Source organism: Mycteria americana, chromosome 5 (assembly GCF_035582795.1).
Source record: "Mycteria americana isolate JAX WOST 10 ecotype Jacksonville Zoo and Gardens chromosome 5, USCA_MyAme_1.0, whole genome shotgun sequence".
Taxonomy (NCBI): Eukaryota; Metazoa; Chordata; class Aves; order Ciconiiformes; family Ciconiidae; genus Mycteria; species Mycteria americana.
In genome coordinates, this window is record NC_134369.1 from 29,001,247 (window position 1) to 29,021,031 (window position 19,785).

The window sequence follows — 19,785 nt, forward strand, 5'->3', positions numbered from 1 at the left end:
ATATAAATATCAAACTATATTATTACTATTTGCTATAATCTACAGAATTTTGCCACTAAGAAGGAAGCTTAGAATTCTAGAAGAATTATAGCTATTCTAGAAGAATTCTAGCTTCTAGAAGTAGTCTAGCTATTCTAGAAGAATAGCATCATTAAATAATTAAATGCAATTTTGGTGTATTTCCAACTGAAACATCAGTTTGAGGAATACTGAAATTAAGTAGAGGGGCTCTTTTTTCTGTGGAAGAATCAGCCTATGAGATGGTATCACACTAATAAGACAAAGTGAAAGATGTTATTCAGTGGCTGACAAGGGACAGCCAGCACTAGAACAGTTCACAGCTGCCAGAATAAGCCCATATCCTTGCATCTGAGGCTTGTAACATTGATCCTCATGCAGTGCTTTGTGCTCTGTTATACATATGAAATCACTATGGCTGCAGCAGAAGACTAATTAAGTTGTGGGTTTATTTCCTGTCCTTTTCACTGGCTCTGTTTTTGGTTGGTTTTGGTTTTTTTTTTCCAGTATAGCTCTTCTAGCTTAATTTGAGCTGTTCCTGATATGGGAACACAAGGAGGGTTTTTATTCTTAACTGTGGATATTGATACAGTCACTGAAAACTCTATGATAGGAGCACATTAGTCCTCCTAATAACTTATCCTGATTTAGTCACTGTGCTGTTACAATTATGATAATCAAGTTGACAATTTAAACGTGATTAACACTGTGGATCACTAACAATTAATGGTAAAGGTTATCATTAATAAACTTATTTTCTTCCAGTTGTCAAGGTCCTATCAGCCATCAACTAAGAATATTTTTGGAACAGTGGAACTTGGGCCCGATTTAGACCAATTCGCATGAGCTTTTTAATTTTAAGACTTTGACAAAGTTTCAAAAACAAGAAACGCAGACTCTCTAAAGGCAGGGTACATACAGACCCTGTCAAAGTTGTCAATAGTGGCTTTCCAGAACACATCAGAAAAAACTGCATGTCCTTATCAACTCCCAGCATTTAGTTTTGCTATAAGACTTCCCAAACTCTTGTATTTTCACCCTAAGTAGCAGCTCATATGACTGTATGCTTTAGGAGACATCTATAATCCAGCCAGGGAATCAGACACAGCTGGATCACTCCTAATTGCCTTAGCCAAAATGTTCATTTGTAAGTGTGGGCAATGCACCCAAAAGCCTGTGACTTGGTCAATCTGTTTGTTTCAGAATTTTTAACCAGATTAGCAAGTGTTCCCCAGTGAACCTAGAGGCATGTAGTTCTCCAGTAAAAAACTTGGTGATGTTATTGATAAATACAAGATGAGAAGATAAACTTAAATTACCTTAGGTGAGATTGGACAGAAACCAAAGTTAGTGTAGGATATTGGCAGATCAGGAGCACAGTCATGCTTCATGAGGGCAGTTCTGCCCTCATGTCACATACACAAGATACATCAGTGTCACAGTGTCACATACATCATCTCCTCTAGGCAAAGTGTTCCTGACTTCAAGGGTGGTGACTGTAGTCATCTCCTCTTCCCATATAGCGACTCCAGCTTGGTTTTTTGTTTCTGAGTTGGTTTGGTGTTTTTTTTTCCAAGTGACTAAGCATCTAATTTGAATCAACTGTGGGAGAAGAAAGGATTGAAGGTAAAGTAGTGCTTTTTGTTATTCAGGTTGTCGTTAATTGCTGTTTTCAGTTCACAACATTTAAATGAAATATTCACGCAATCGGGCCAGTTGTAATTCAATCAGAAACCCATCCAACTACCCTGAGGAATCCCATCAGGGCTCCTTACGCAGCAAGAAAGAATTTTAATTAGAAATTTGAAATAAGCTTTCCTCCAGTTTTGCCAGGAACAAAATGGGCTGGTGCTCAGTGCCTCCATATGGGGAATTAAAGCCTTTGCAAAAAATCAGCATTTAAAGAAACATGTAGAATTTAAGATTGTGATAAATGAGTCTATATTTGCACTTTCTGGTAAGTCCCAGTGAAGAATCTGAATGTTTTGCAAACACATTTCTAGGTGCAAAGTACACTACCACTTCTGCTGTGAGTATCTGTATTTTTAAAAGTTCTATCTTATACTAAAAAATGATGAGTTATTTAGTTGCACACAAAGCTATCTTTGAAGATGCAGCTAATAAAAAATAGGAGGTAGAGAGTAATTTGAATGGAAAATTACTATTTAGGCATTTTAAATGGGTTACATGGTATTAGCCCTGAGAGGTGTTTTGAACTGCTAGAAGAATTCCAGTAAGATGCTTGCTCCAACCCCGGGGAAAGGGGTGCAGCAATAGGGTCAGTTCCCATCATTCAGAGATCATGATTCTTAAACCAGTCACTAATTTTGAAGTGTATGATTCAACTCTAATAAACTGGGGGAGGGTGGCAGGGGGAAGTTACTTGGCTCTGCATTAAGTTGCTGTAGAGTAAGTCAATCAGGCTTTCTACTCTTTAATAACTTTGACAGCTGGAAACTTCCTGAACAAAACCAGTTCTGATACTTGTGCAGCATTTGGCATCTATTGTAAATGTGAGTACAGCGCAAGGGTTGACCCCATTATAGTAGCATCTAGCACCCCACTGCTAAGCCAGAGCAACACAGTCACTAGGTGGTAGATAAGTAGCAAGGTGTGGGGTTTTGGTTTGGGGGCTTTTTTGTGGGGTTTTTTTGTTTTGTTTTGGGTTTTTTTGCTTGTTTGGTAGGTTTTAGGCTAGGATTGGGGGCGGGGGGGGAGTGTTTGTTTGGGGATTTTTGGTTTGGTGTGGGTTTTTTTTTGGTCTTGCTTAACTGTTTCAACAGAGCTTGGAAGGAAATGACATAGCCACTTCACCTTAGACTGCTTTTCCTTTTGCCTCCTGACCTTTATGTCCATGACTTGTTTTCCTTCTGCTAATTTCTTCCTTAAAAACTCCTTTCAAAGAATACAGAGCAGAACACAGAAGTCTTTCCTTCACCTTAAAATATAATGGCTTAAAGTTGACACTTGCAGACTACCGCCCAGCTCATTCTGTCGTGTTTTTCCTAGCTTTGCTACCTTGGAAAACTAGAGCTTTGTGTCTTTACCATTTGCATTTAATTAACGTGACAAGCACAGTACGATCCCATTTTGGAGACTTCCCCAGGCTGTTTCCTAAAGGCTATTCAGTTTGTCAGTGAGATACAGGACTTGCACCTCACTGTTCTAATTTCCAAAGCAGACAATTGCTCCAGACCCTCCAGAAGGGCAGGTAGGAAAGAAAAATACAGAATTGTAGGCAGGATCCTTAACTTATCTAAATTGGCTCCATTGACTAGACTTACACTACCAGCTGATGATCTATGCTATTTGTATACTGTCCTAATAAGAAATATCCTGATGTCCTAGCCTTACCCCTAAGACGAGTATCTTTCTCCGTGCTCCAAAATTGTTAAGTGTATGAAACCAAGCTTCCACTTTGAACATTTTTCTTCTTCTGCTTAGGATCCCTAGAGCTCAACTAGGAATGAGTCTGATTATATGCAGGGTGAGTCTGAGCATACAGCTAAAACAAAAAAGGCAATTCTATAATTTGGTTCAGCATAAGTAAGGGCTTGATCATGGGTTTTTCTGGTGTGTTTTTGGTCTAGGGTTTGGGGTTTTTTTTCCCTTCTCGATGCATTGTAAGACTTGCTGGCACACATGCCTCAAACACATGCTCACTTAATGAAAGTCAGGAGCAAAGTTTTTTGTTAAAGCATGGGTTACAGTATTTAAGGCATTCACCTGGTTTTCATGTTTAGAAAGAGGACTTTCTAGTATAGCTAAATAATTATAATCGAGCTGTGTGTTACATAAAGCATGGTTTTTCTGACTAGAAGTAGTCTCACTTCACAAGGATTATGCAGCTTGGTTTTACATGGAAACAATATTAGCTAGAAAAGAGTTAATTTCTTGACAGAGGAAATTAATGTATTTGTATGGCAACTGCAACTATTAACAGAATAAATTTTCCTTCAGGGCCATCTCACTGATTTTACAACCAGTTTCACATTTGGTTCAAGTTCTTTGGAGCATGATATCTCAGATATTTCATGGAAATTACTGCAAAATGTTTAGCAAGTTGTGCTTGAAAATCAGCATGTTTAGTTCTCCTCATTTCAAAAGACTTAAGAACATGTTTAAACTGTAGTTAAAGTATAACATTCTTTATAGCACTCTGAACTAGAGCAGGTGTCCCAGTTCAGTATGCAGAGCAGAAGATCAGGTTGTAATCACTATTATACTCCAAAGGTCGGTTTTAATTAATAAGAGTAAAGTGATTTTAATGAAAAGGGGAAAGTTTATTTAAACAAAAGCTCTTAATCTAAAAAGAGTTCAGACATTATAATCCCAAGGGAGTTCTCCTTAAAAATTCTTAAGGAAATAATGAAGAGAAGAACAAAAGGTTGAGTGTTTAAGGAAATCTTCTACTGAAATTTAGCACCCAGTAGAAGAAAAGAAGTGACAGTCATGGAAGTGGAAGTTCTGTACCTGTTCTTCCTTGGCTAAAGACCTCTTTTGCTGTTTTGTCTACCAAGCACCTCTGTGTTCCCTGCAGGGGCGCTCTCGATTGCGTAGAACGGGAATTTAATTATCACAGTCTGCCATCACAACAGTCAGTCCCTGTCAATTATACTGGTATTTTAAGGAATCAAATAATCCTTACAAAAGATCTCTGACTGAGGGAATTAAGTACTGAGCTAAAACAAGGACAACTCACATCTAACTAAAACTAGAGTTTTTAGTCTTTTTTCCTTAACCTTTTTATCTACAGTACGAAATCGTAATACACATAATGCTATAGTTAAAAACACTGTAGCTTCCACGGGTATTGGATCAATTCGCTCTCCATCCTCAGATGTCAATGGCTTTTCACTCCTACAAAAGGGATAGATTCAATGTTTAGCCCATATATGAAGCTACAAGATATAACTATAAAAAAGGTAAACATTATTGCCACTTTTGGATCACTGCTTATCTTCAGATAATAAGATGGGACAAGTACTTTCTTTAAACGCAGAGAAAATGCCATTTAAAGTCTCTATCAACATACTAATTCTGGACTGGACATTAGTTGCAGTAGCAAAAACACTCGTTAGGCTGAATATGAAATCTTTTCTCTTGTCTGCTTAAGAAACCTTAACCAGGGAGTAGGTTGTCAGTTCATACTTTCCTCAATATATGTAAAGTAATAATAGTGATATGCCTGAGATTAACATACAGAGTTTTCTTTGACAGCTGGGAGCAGCTGCACTATAAACAAAGAAGATGCAGAAGCAAGGCTGTCTAGCTAGACCAGTGCACATTATGTGTTCCCTGGAGAAACAAATCTCTTCTGCTACTTCCCATTGCTCAGCTTACCCAGCATGTCTCAAGCCATGTCTAATTACCATTTCTACCTCTCATTCAGTCCAAAGAGGCACTATTATATCAGACAAAACATGCATCCTGTTTCTGTGTTGGTCATGTATTACTTCTTCCCTTCCCCTTCCATCTGAGCTTTTACCAAATCTGTTCCTTCAGCTGTATCTCGCTTGACTCACAGCTTTGCATGTGAATGCACATTTCCAGCTCACTGAAGTGGCTTCCGGTGCTTCCTTAGAACTTGTAGGATACATTTACTGTTTAAGTTTCTATTATTTTCTTGCTACTTTCTCTTTTCTATGCTATTTTTTCCCCACCACTGGTTTAGAAACACTGTAGGCATGAAAACTTGATCTTACCATTACTCTTGGAACTACGCTATTTAAGTGTGGCCTGTATAGATGTACACAACCAACAGCATTTACGAAACAGGAAACATGCTGAGTAGATCTCCACGTCAATCTAAAGAAGAATTCTAAAGAAGGAGTATTTCTTTTTTTGGCTATACTCCGGTTGCTAAGCCTATTTATCTTTGCAAAACAGTATACCTGTTCTTTCAAAGATACTTGTTTGAGAACTAGCTGATGTAGAGGACAGTGCAAGACTAGGATAACTGTTTTTTTGAGCTCTCGAACCTCCAAAGCTATCTAGTGTAGTGCTTCCAATACAAACTTGCAGTTATTTCATATGAGTGAAATATATAGATAGGAGAGAACACCTCTTTGCATGTCAACTGCTTTGAATCATTCTGGCACTTGGCCTGGGTCACCTTTCATCATTGTGAATTCAGAGTTGGCAAATCTGAAATACCTCACATGAAAGACAGGCATACAAAGCTCTGTCATTGTCATTGAAAAAGAATGGGTATTATTCTTTTCCTTTTGAATTTCAGAAGTACTTTCAATATCCTGTTTCAGCTGTAGTTGGGAGAAAAGTCAGTGAGGAGGATCAAGAAGAGACTGGAATTAAAATAATTTTATGATTTCAAAGAGCGACTGGCCCTGTAAAGATTCTGCTCTGAGTTACTACCAGGAGGCAGACCCATAATGTATAATAAAAGCAGCAGATCTCCCACACTGAAATATCTCCTATCTTCTCCATATCCAATGTTTTCTGAAAAATTAAAAGGAATTGAGCCTGTGTATGATGAAACTTTCAGGCTGTGAGCCTCCTTTTCCTAAAGCCAATCTGGCATCTCCCAAAAGATGGAAGGAACCTTCTGGCCTTTTCAAGAAAAAGAGTTTAATTTAGTTCAGAGCTATAACATTTAACTAAGAGTTTCATTTAGAGTTTCATTTAGTTCAGCAATATAACATTTAACTGTAAGAGATCTCTGGATTGTCCTAGGTACTCCAAACGGTTGGAAGCAAGGACCAAAGATCCAGCATGAAGTGTATTAAGCTGCATCTTCCATATGTAGTTTATGATTTTAGAGACAGCTCTTTTGGATTTTTGTGAAGTCTTCATGGATTGTGATACTGAATAATGAATTAATTTAACAATGACAGTTGATGCCATAAGCACCAGGACACTTCTTGATCTGGGACAAAACTAGCCTTCATTAAGGCTCTTGCATACAAAGTCACCTTGCACAACTTCAGCTTCTTAATCTAGATATCTGGTCTATGCTATGTCCTGTAGCCTCCCTTGAATTCATGAAGAGAGGCAGATACCTCCAGGGCTGAGAGACTTGTTTCAGGAAGGTTATCAATTAATTCCGTACAGTCTCAGAATACTGTGTACTTATGCTAAGTGGCATAGCTATGGACCATACTCCTAGAATGCTAGATGCTTACTTGTATTAAGTTGGTATCAGAGACAAACACTTTTAGATATAGAAATATACCACTACCTTCTCCCCCCCCAAAAAAAAACCCAAACCCCAAGAACAGGTAGATATTGTTATTGATTTGTAGCAAATCTTTACTACAGCCTGATTAGTACAGTGTTTCTGGAGTGTTAGAATGTTTTGATCCCAGGAAAGTGAAGACGGTGAATACCAGTTTCTTATGTATGGCAGCTTTAGGCCAGCAGTTATTCACAGCTTTTTTCCTTAGTAAATCATAACAACTTCCTGTACTCTTTGGTAGGCATAATAGCAAAATCTAAGTTTTCATTTTGTGGATTACTGTATTGATAAGTGATGTGGATTGCACTTCTGTTCTTTCAGTCCTATTTGGACATAGTCTTTCCTTAAAATATTCTCTCAGAGACAGTAACTCTACCTTGCCAGGCATGGAAGAGTGTGAAATGTTCACTGACTTGTGAAATTTTAGAAAATTCTGTAAACTTGCATACTTTTCACTTACCTTAATAGTTCAAGGAGTATCTTGAAGTGATCTAGTTGATGAGAATGAAACTGGTGATGGTTACTTGATCTACAGAGACAGCTGCTCTTCAAGCCACAGTTGATTTCAACAAGGATGGTATTAGCTGATGTCTTGAATAACCCCTTGAAAGGAAGGGAAATCAAGACAGACAGGGTAAGGCAAGTAGGCTGTTCCCTAGATGGATGCATATCCCCACCCACGTCCAAAGTGGTTAAAATAGCATGAGACACAAAAAGTATTAAAGACAAGAAAGCAGAGGCCCATGCTTGTTCTGGCAGTCTCTAGATGGAACCAAACTAGTAAAATTTAAGAGGGGGATAGAGATATGAAGTATATATCTCCCTTCTAAACTTTGAAAAACAATCGGTTCTTTCCTCAGTGCAAAGGGCTGCCCCTTCAGTTGTCATAAGGTTATTTTTTTAAAACAAAAGAGAGAGAATTAAGGCAAGGTAAGGAGGCCTGCATTTAGTGTGTGCCATGAGGACTACATAGTATTTACAGGCTTGTGCTTTTCCCTACACACATGCATTCTCTATGCCATTCCTCTTCGTAGCACCATGGCTCTCTGTGGCTGTGGAGGAGCTAGTTCTAGAAAACTTTCCCCTGGGGGAAGTGGAGGTTGTTTTAAGTATAAGATTTGAGTTTGGCTGGGTTTATTAATTTTTGTCATGCAGACTACTCAGTCCCTACCGATAGCTCCACATAATAACAAAAATTATAGTATCAGTCAGTTCTTGAATTCTGAATAGATTATACAGGCACATCAATTTTGTGATTCAAACACCCAAGTAAATATCTAGTCTTGGCCCTCTACTCTCCAGTATCCTAAACATTTTAATAACAAGTGACAAAAGACATGGCCAGCAGAAAAGGTTTATGGACTACAAGACAGTACAATGTCTAAAGCAAATATAGTGTATTAGGCTTTGTTTCCCTAAACCCAGGCATAAATAGGACATGAAAAATTACAGTTCTTTTCCTGCTAGTGTACTTTCTTCTCTGTCCTGTAAAACTGTAAGTGGGCCTGTTTGGTTATAGTTTGACAAGAATGACCTGTCTTTATTTTTTAAGTTTGTGGTTACGAGGTGTGTAAAAGAAGTAGGTAATTTCTAGGAATCCAGTTGTTCTAATTGCCAACAACATTATCTTATTAACTGATACTTGGATTTATTTAAACATTACTTCCAACTGGAGTAGCCTGGAACTAAAGCCTGTGGTTTTTTGCGTTTCCAGTTACTGACAGTGTTGCTGATTACCCAGTAAGGTAAGGGCATTCATGAGTAGATCCACAAATCACTCTCTCCTGTATCAGTCAATAAATACAGTGATATGCAGGGAAAGCTGGGAAAGACAGTGCTGAAACAGAAGTCTCTTCAAGGAAACAAGATATAGCGGTATCATGATATAGAAAAGACATAGAAACCTCCCTTTTGATGAGAATACACAAGTATTCTCAGGGTACACTCAGACGTTATTCCAATTCCACTCTCCAGACCCTGTCTCAATTGATTAGCTGTCCCTTGAAGCAGAGTAAACAGGTTTTACTTCCATTAGCATGTGTCACTGAAATGAGCAAGTCTTGAACCAAAGAGCTGTATTAAAACTCTATCTTCAGATTTGTGCTGAAGACCTTACTGAGGTTTATGTATTAAAAACAAAACACCCACAACCTCAAGATTTAGGGAAACTCATTTCTTTTTCATCTGAAACTTGTTCAAACTACCTTTTTTCCAAAAACTTGATTGTAAAATAGATATAAGTAAATTTGCTAGGCATTCGACAGCACTGTTTGGATCTTCCACTGTACTAAGAAGATGCATCTGCTGCCATAGTTTCCTATACTAGAAAGAGAAAGAATCAATTACAGAAGGAAATTAGAAGCTGACATAAAGGTCAGAGAGCAGGTGAACAAGGGAAGGGAAGTTCTGAAATTACACAGCTATTGCAATTAAGGTCTGATAGTCCTTCTTCTACGGGTCATAGGATCTGTGGCAGTTTTGATAAATGTTTTAACTTTTATAACAGATTTGTCAAGGATAGCAATGGCAGAGGAAAAAGTTCTCTTTACAAAATCACTTACAAGAAAGGAGTCAAAAAGTTCCTTCAGCTTCCTTAACCTCATTGAATCTGGGTAATTCAACTGCCACTCTCAGCCTCAAAGTTCTTGTTCTAGAAGCACTTCTAATATTTGCCAAACTACTGGCTAAATTTATATATATAATGTCACATTTGACAGAAGATTTAAAGTTTCAGTTTTCAGCATGAGTAACTCTTGATTTAGGATGCAAAATCATGAAAGAATACATTACATTAGATTTCCTCTAGAACAGATTTAATGAAAATTGAACCCTACTGAAATTCTAAGCATACTTCATATTCAAAATCACCATATTTCAGTAGTGTGCTGTGCAAAAGACTCTCTGTGTTCAAAACAAAGAACTGGTTTTGCTCTATTTGGAAGCGGATAAAGTGACACCGAAAGAGAGTACTGCTGTGATGGTAAACAAGGCAGTGAGACCAAAAGCCTAAATGATAAAAGGAGTTAAAAATAATAGCAATCTTACACTATTAGGGTGGTCTTAATAACCCTGTGTATGGTCTTAATTTGCATTCATATTACTACTGAATGGAACTGGTTGCTGGATCATATCAGGAACTACGTTTTTCCATTATTACAAAGCTCCTGACTGAAACAGAACTCTGGAGTTCTTTCTGAATGGCAAAAAGAAATGAGGGGTGGAAAAAAAGAATTACAGTTAACAACTCCTTCCTTTCCCTTGTAGCTGGACAGAATAATCTGCATTTTTATAACAGCTATACTCACTTTTCCAGGATTAGTGTGTAGAATGTCATCTCCTTAAAGTATTAGACAAAACTACAACACAGCAAAATCTAGGTCTGGATTATGTGCAAATCAGTTTTCCAATAAACAGGTAAAAAAGGAAAGCCTGTCAAGCCCAGCTAAAGCATGGAGTGTACTGCAAGACAAACGACTAAGGAAAAGATCCTGACTAAAGTGACAGAGAAGGCACACAGAGTGGTTGAAGTAGTAGATTTGCAATCTAGAGGGGAACTCTTTTTTTGTTAAGCATCAGAAAGCTGAGTCAGAGGAAAAATGTTATAAAATGATACCTAAAAGTCTTTAGGAAGCACCAAGGATGAAAGGTAATGGCTGCTTCGAATAAGTAGTTAAGATTCCCAAACATGGAAACAAAGAACAACCGCTCCACCCCCCAGAAAAACCTTACAGAACAGGAGAAATTGGCTCCATAAGAGCATAGACTTGGAGGAGGAACACAACTGAAAAGCTTTGCTGTCTCCAGGCAAAACTGTTTTAGGCAAGTAAGAATCTGGGACGAGAGCAGAGTCAATCATCTGACTATACCGGTCAAGTCCATTTTCTATACATCTCCTGTAGCTGACACCAGATCAGACTTCAAGAAGCATGACTTAATAAATAATGTATGGCTTTAGGAACATCACCACTATTCTTAATCTACATTTTTCATGCAGTTCTCCACTAATGCATTTAAGCATGTACTGTAAGAAGAAATAGTGAAGAATTAATCCTATGGCTTTATAAGACTATCACCCCAAGTGATTATTGGTAAAAGTAAATTGGGCATTATTTTTTTTTTTTTTTAAGAAAAAAACCTAAGTATTTTGGTTGGTCATTATTTCCTTCCCCTTTTTAGCATGCCTTCACGTGTTATGACACAAGGCATAAGCAGAACGCTTAATTTGTACTCATCTATCTGATCTATCTATCCTTTTTCTTACATCTGTATCTATCTTATACTCAGGTGTATACAGAGTGATACAGAGAGGAAAGAAAAATCTTTCCTTTGAACTTGTGAACCTTCTTAAGGCCCACAATTAATGCATAACAGAATCATCTCTCTTAAGATTTAGTCATTATTTTTAATTACTATTTAGTCATTATTACTTAAGTAAAAGCACACTGCGTGTTCTACTTGAAAAAAAAAAAAATTTATCTGAGAAAGATGTGTCTATGTACAGCAACACCTCTCAAACGAGGTTTGTCCATATTGCATTGTAACCACTGTCCATGCCTTCATGGTTATATTCTGTGACTAAATGGGACTGCAATAAGGTCACTGCCTTACCAGTTGGATTCTGTATGCACCTTCCCTTTTTTTCATGTTCTGATAACCTCTCCACTGACACTGTCTTTTGACTTGGCCCCCCTCTGTACCCATGCTGAGGTTCTCACAGGGGAACACCATGCAACATTTCACACAGAACTTATGGACTTCTCACCATCCACCAGAGCAATCTAGACACAACTGACCTTTTCAAAGAGCCTTGAGACTGATCATTTAGATTCTGGAATCTGTTTCAAATCTGTATGACCATCTGTGGAAGAGTGATTGAGAGTTTTTTGTACATTTGCTTATAAAGAGCGCTCTCCTCTGAAGTAGAGCCTCTGAGCGGATTAAGCCCAAGTGCCCTAATTTCTTGAAGCAAAGCCAGAGAACTGTGTTTTCCTCATACCTTCCATAGTGTTCTGGGTGAACACTAGAAGTCACCAGAAGGCAGAGAGAGTGCTCATCTTCAAGAGCAGTTGCCATCTTAAACGCCAATGCACAGAAGAGCTAAAAAGCACTTTACAGCTCATTCAGAAGTTCAGCTGTCAAGTCTGTGGAGACCTTCCTGCTCATTCTAACTTCTTGGTGTTTTTCTTCTTTGACAGGTAGCACACAGAGTATCTAAAAGCCTCCTCTCTCTCTCACCATCAGTCTAGCATGTCTCTCCCTAGAGCTCTTTCTCCTCAGGAAGATGGCAACAGCTTGCTAAAGCCCTCAGACCACATCAGGGAGGGGGAGATTAAATATACCTGGTGCGTGATAAAGTCAGGGGCAGGAGGAGGGCACCTTCTGTCAGTGGAGCCTGCAGAGTGTCCTAATAAGAGTTCAAAAAAGGGACTAACACAAGAAACAAACCACCTCGTTTCACTGAGACTTACGGAGATATTAACAGCTGCAAACACCTCAGAGCAGGAGGCACAGCAGAGGTGGTATTTGCTGTAAAAGTTAAATTGAGCTCTAGGGGACAGATGAGAATTAGTCCAGAAGGCGTTCTTGACCCAAAATGTTAGCTAAAAACAAAAAATCACGGCAGAATAATTCTTCACAGCACTGCCCCCCTGACACACACACATGCACACCTGCAGAGAGATCTGAGTTACGCAATGAAAAATTAGAGGGGAGTTTCCAACCCAGATTAGCAGGGTCATATCCCACACTCCTGCTGCAGACAGATGGATATACTCATTGTAATGGGAATGTGGAGGCATGAGAGAAAGTGCTACACAGGCACAGCTGAAATTACATCAATTAAATATGTCAGAATTCCAGTGTGGATCATTCAGAATTTTTCCTTCTGTGTTGGAAAACTGTTTAATTCCTGTACGAAGTCCTAATCCTTCATTTTACAACTGATCTTGGCCATGGCACCAAACTTGTCAACAAAAAATTAAACATAGCATCAATTCTATACCAGAAGATTACACTGATTCACCAGGTACCAAGTATTTTCTGCAGTTCCCTGGCATCTACCTCAAAATTGTTCAACCTGTGATTAAATACATAGATCCTCATTTCAGATAGATCCTTCTCCAAGAGTTAACTCTAAAAATAAGTTCTTAAGTAATATGCAGTCAGAAGAAATAAGCATTTAAATAAAAAGCACCTTGCCTGCTAATGGGTTAGTATTCAGAGCCACACCGAGTGTGCATAGTCCTGAGCAGTGGACTTCTGCCCGCCCCCCCTTGTATTTAACTTTAACTTTGAGGTGTGACAATCTTGTTTTGAACCTTAAAGCGCTGATCCTGTGCAATTAGAAATGGTTAAACAGTGCTGATTCCTTTGCTGGCCCAGGACCAGAGAGTCACTTCTCATCCCAGCTGACTACAGACTAGCACATTTTGTCAGCTCTGTAGTTTCAATTAAGATTTATAGATATTAGTGACAATAGGAATAGGATGAGGGGGGAAAAAAGTACTCAAACTACTGTGGGAGCCTCTTAACCAAGCTCTAAATATACCCAGGCTCACATAAAAGCATTTAATTTACTGAGTAAATGAATTCTCATATACGGTTCTAAATTCTAATTCAACAAAAGCTGGTCTAGGGTCCAGAGTGGCAGCACAGGAAATGCTTTATTCTCTTTACGTTCTGCAGAGGTGGGAAGCCTGCTGAGGTCTTTCCAAAGCACTTAGCCTTACTGGGAATCAAGCTTCTTTGTTCTGCAACATTGGCTGTCCTCCAATCTCAGATGAGAGTGGTATATATTTGTCTCAAAAATTTGAAATTTTAATCAATAGAAAACATACGCTTGATCATGACTACAGTGCAGTAGCAATAAAATTTTCCATGAGTAATACAAGAGAAGACTTCTGTTTCTATGTTGAATGAAAAAACTCAGAAAAGAAAAGCGATGTGAAGCAACAATGTTTTGTTCTCTGGCTAAAAGTAAGATCATTGTGCATCCAAGTGTTCATAATGGGGGAAAGCACAGATGAGAAAACGGTACTATTTGATTAATACTGCAATTCCAAATGAAGGAAACAATAAAAAGGATTAAATTAGTCTCAGTGGATCAGGAGCCAGGAAAAATAAAGTACAACCACAGTTTTATGAATACTGGCAGGTACACATAATTTGTACATGTCTAACTATTCATGGATGTGAGAAATCTGTGATGAGGCCTACCCCTGCTAAATGTTATAAAGCTCATTCTGCATTAAAAAACAAAACAAAACAAACATGTCCAATGGAACAGAAGGAGCAAAAGGAGACCAATATATGTTCTTGGGAATAACATCTAGTGTGTCACGAAAAGCACATAAGCAGACCAAGACATTGCGGTCAATGAGTAAGCTTTACATAAAGAAGGGGGAGGAAAAAATCACGTGGATGAAAGTACAAGAAATGTGAGTACTACAGCAACCATGTTCTGCAGTAGAAGAGGAATAAAACAGGAAGGATATTACAGGTCTAACTATGCCTTGGACCCTTTCAGTCTGTCTCAAGCACAGCCATTAGGTAATAGTCACAGCTTCTGTACCTCCCTTGCCTGAAAACAACATGGTCCTGCTGCATTTGTCAACCATATTAAGACCTGGCCAGCAAGATAATACATACACCAATTTTTAGACCTCTTTCTATAAGGACCCATAATGTTAACTAGGCAAAAATTCTGCTCTCATTCAAAGACAGAGTTTATTCAATGATCAAAAGGATCCTTAAATTCTGGATACTAGCTTAACACAAAGGACCTTTACACAAAATTTCTTACAAAAGCTCAGTCTCTAATGATAATTTGGGTAAGATCAGCTGACTCCCATCTTTGGGTTGAGTCAGACAGACAGATACTTGCTGTTCCTGTATTTCTTTATCAGCTTCAATTTTCTCACAACCTGTTCGCTCATCTTCTTGCTTCAGTCAGCATTTTCAGTCACTAGGATCCCTCCAGCCTGGGGTTTGGTGTAGAAATGATGCAGAGTCAGGAAAGGTTGTTCCTAATCAATACTTCTCCTGTTGTTTTCCAGAGCCTTGCTATGCATTTCCTTGTGATCTTCTACCTTAACTGCTGTCAGCCAAGCAGATAACCCAAAGGGAATGAAGTACACAAACATAGTTCTTTTTAAGTGTGTGTAACTTACTTTCCCCGTAGAGGTCAAAAACTGCAGATAGTGACATACAAACCCTGCAGGCAGTAGGGCAGAGTGTAGGTTTCCGCATACTCTGAAGAAAATGTGCATTTAAACTAGCAATTGTTAAGCATATCAAAATACTCTTTCCAACAGTGTTGTTAAAACAGATCCACCTAGTTGCAATTGGTTGGGGAGCGAGATGTTATTTTGCCAAGCTTAACAAAACTCAGCATTTTCTCAGTTGGGGCTCTTAAAAGGAAGCACTAAATGGATTTTGGCATGTAGAGTTTTATGAACAGTGGCTCTTCTTTGCAATCCCATTTAGCAGACATCAGTTGTTATGAATGCCACTGGGATTATACTGACTTCCAGAGGTGTTTCAACAGAAACTGTACCAGGTACCTGAATGATGGTTTGTAGCAGAGTGATTGCAGGAAAACTTCTATTACTGAAGGAACCACACCAAAAAAAAAAAAAAAAAAGTTATTCATAACAAAAAAATGTGTAAAGAAATATCAAAATCTACCAACATTTCCAAACAAATAAATACCAGAGAAAATACCGTTCACTGTGGCATTTGCTGACATCCAAAAACCTGCGAGTTATGTGGGCAAAACCAAAGTCACCCCTACTCCCTTAGCAAGTTGTGGTCAGCTGTTAGTCCTCTGGAGATACTGCATCTGTAAACAGATACAGTATTCAAGATTCAAAGAAACAGCAAATAACCTGTGCAGATTTTCTATTCCTTGGTGAAAAAAATTAGCTTTTGAGACGACTGGCAAATTATAGCATTACAGCAGGAGTGAGCAAGACTACAAAAAAGGCTTTTGAAGAAATAAAGTAACAGCACAAATACTTCAGTAGTAAAATCTGAAATAGTATAACCCAGAGAAAAGGCTAGTCTTTAAACAGGATGCAGCATAGACAGGAGTGGAACAGTGCAATCAGAGTGGTTGCTAGCATCGACTATCTACATCACGCTAGATACAGAATTAAAAGTATTAACTGGAGTGAAAATCTGTGCGAACTGGAAAAAGACCTTGTAGTAGTACCATTTAGATAAACATTTAATCAGAAACTTATGGCTGAATTAAATAAATAAATAAATAAATAAAGCAAACCACTGACAATAAGATTAACTCCCTCCTCTGTTTAGAGGCTCCAAAGAACATGAAACAGATGCTATTATATAGAGAGTAATATGAAGCAGGGACCAATACTGATCAAGCAAAAACATATTATCGATTAGCTTTTATTTGTTGTACCTGATTCAAGCTTTTGGCTTATCTAGCTCAATATACTGTAGCTGACAGACAGCAAGACCAAATGCTTAAGAAGGAAGGAAAAAAAAAAAAAATCTAAGTAACCAGATATAAGATTATCTGTCCCTGATGCAAGTCTCAGCCTACTCCCTAATATTTAAGAACAGGCTTATACTAGCTGCTGGCTACAAGGTCTCACTGGTTGACATTTAGCAACGCGAGCAGCAGAAACCTAAGTATGAATCAAAGCCTTCTGCCTTCCCTCTACTTCTCTTCTCCAAAATACAGTCTTTTCTTTTTAATTACAACACATTATGGATACAGCAATAAAATGCCCAGCTCAATAGGCTATACATTTTTTTTCCTGAACTGATATTTTTAATTTAGGCTCCTATAAGAAATACTAATAGTAGGTCACAGATCAGAATATCATCAAGCAAACACAAAGCTCTAAAGAAAATGATTTATAGCACATCTATTATTAGTTGTCTAAGCTCCAGTTCTGCAAGAAACTGAAAATGTCATCAGCATCTTCCACATGAATCACACAAGGAAGGGCCATTCCTGCAAACATTTATCCATTTTAACCACAATCTACATACAACAAACTGTAGTTTCTCTCTTCTTAACTATAAAAATGCCCCAAGTAGCATCATAGCCTAGACATCATTCTGGCTACATCATTAACTCTTACAAGCACATTATAATAGAATCTTTATATACAATTCACACCACAGGAAGACAGGCAGCAGAAGATCAGCTAAGGTTATTTATGGAATCTAGTCCAGTAGATAATCTTTTGCCAGTCTGACAGTCTGTCCAATAATCTATCCAGTCTCGCTTGACTCAATTTTAATTGAAATTAGATCTAAACACTAAACATCTACCTTTTGTAAGACTATTTTTAGATTTTAACTGAACAGATAATGACAGCTTTAAATGAAACTTAAAATTTTCTAATTTTCTTATGCATCCATAGTAAAGCAATCTTAATTGGCGGTGGCGGGCGTTGAGGGTTTGTTTGTTTGTGGGCTTAGGGTTATATTAGGATTAAAGTGGCTGTGAAAATGTAAGACCAATACTTCCATATCATTTAAACTTTCATTTTGAGGATAAACTTCTACTGAGACATCTGTGCTATCTGTCCTTTCTTATTGCTCCCTATCAAAATGACAGAAGCCTAACTTTTGTAAGCGGATAGAAGTGATGGATGCGCTGTCCTGTGAACTGTTGGACAATTTTGCTGTAATACAAAATATGAAGTTTTCTTGCTTTCCTTGATAGCTTAAGAGAGAAACTGCAGTTCACCAGGGAGTTGAAACAACATTAGTTGATCAACAGACATGTATCTGAAGTTGCGAAATTGCAAAACCTCTTTTCAAAAGGCTTAAATCAGCAAAGTGGGGAAAGAAGAACAAAAGAGTGTGAAGACAGAGACAGTAATTACCAAAAGGAGAGTAATTAAAATAGACCTGAGACTGCTTGAAGCAAGCATGAATACATTGGCCAGAACAGGTCCATTAGGGCAGATTCATTCTAATGAGGGTTAACAAATGAGGGGACAGAGGAGAGAGGGAGCCTGGGAGGAAAGCTCAGCACTGACATGAAAAATCTGCTATGGGAGAGAAGGGAACTGAAGGGTTAGGTGTACGGTGAAACTCTTGATTTATGAGCATGAAGACAGTTGTGGATAAGCTCCAGCATCTAGTCTAACTATAATCAGGTCCCTAGTCCCAGGGAAGCACAGTACATCCCTAGGACCATTTAGTAACTGGCACTCACCTGACTCATAACAAAGAAGAGAAAGACAAAATTATTTAATAAATCATGTGCCATCCACCTCCCAGTTGTTTTAGGTGATCGATTCCTCTACAGAGTGGGCAGCCAGGCTCTGTCCTGTTGTCCTGTGCTCCACTGACCACCCACCATCTCTAAATATTCATATAGTTTTGTACACAGCACCGATTCACCCTGGTGATCCATGTCAGGATTTCCAAATGTGTTGTTTAGCTGTGTAAGATTCCTGCCCCAAAAGTGACGGAGGATTAAAATGAAATAGTGAATGAATGAATGAATAAATAAAGTTTATGGGAAGTTAAAGGTTCCACAGGATTTCTGAAAAGTAGCTTTGCTAAAAAATTTCTCTTCCCTGTCTGCATATTGCCCATATGCTGCTCTCAAAATGGATTTTACTGGCAGTGTATAGAGACATGCATACTGAGCGTATGCAGGCAGCGTATACCAAGACAGTGCCTATTTCAGGCCATAGATGCTAGAGATGCTATAGGAAGGTAAAAAATAGGAATTCCGGAAGTTTTAGTTCAAATACTACCTGTGCCACAGACAATGCACTACAACACAGATGTGTCTCCTACTGTTTATGCCTCGGTTTCCCCATCACAAAATTAAAACCAAAAACCAATAACCTCTTATCAACCTTGCAAAATAGGAAATAAATCCACTAATATTTCCAAGGTGAACAGATTCTATGAGGACACAGGCTTAGCTTCAGATGCATTTTCTTTATGTAGTGACTATTAGGCTCATTGATTTTAGTGCAGTGATTTTAGGCTTATTGATTTTAGGCTACCACTGGCTTTGTATTGTGATACCAATTCAGAGCCAATACGGCTAAGGGAAGTAAACTAAAGCGAGCTCTTTTTGACCCTGAATCAACGTAGCTGTTTGCTTTCAGGCAATGGAGTGATGCTGGTGTACCACTGGTGTTGCTCTTACTAGGAAAAATAGAGTCTTTTCAGAAGTCTTATTTAGTTCCTTCTAAATCTCCAGTGCATTGATGGCAATATAAGTTTTACACAGAAGATCTATTGAACTTTAACACTGGACAACCTGTGGATTTCTCTCAGCTAGCTAAGTACACCTGAATTGCTAATCACTTTGTCTACTTTAAGATTTTACCATAAAAAAAAAGTTAGGTGAAAAAAACAGGTCCGTTCAACAAATGTAGATATAACTTTAGAGGGTCTAAATCTAGGGCAGTATGCCTTTCTAACAGGTGAAAGCCAGAGCAAAATTTCAGCTTGAACATTCAAAGAAACAGCAAGACAAGGAACCTTCTCTTACTTCTAAACTGAGCACTTTTTTTGAGAAATAACAGACATGGAAACTATAAAGCCCTTCTAGTTCCTTT

General features: G+C 38.2%; 1 long non-coding RNA gene across 1 annotated transcript in view; it reads right to left on the reverse strand.

Moving 5' to 3' along the window:
• Positions 1–1,542: 1,542 nt before the first annotated feature.
• Positions 1,543–19,785, reverse strand: part of LOC142409724 (uncharacterized) — a 40,481-nt gene continuing 22,238 nt past the window's right edge. The window contains exons 2-3 of the long non-coding RNA XR_012775750.1: positions 7,674–7,816; positions 1,543–1,620 (exon numbers count right to left, since the gene is read on the reverse strand). This is a non-coding gene — a long non-coding RNA (uncharacterized LOC142409724). The remainder of the gene's footprint in view (positions 1,621–7,673; positions 7,817–19,785) is intronic.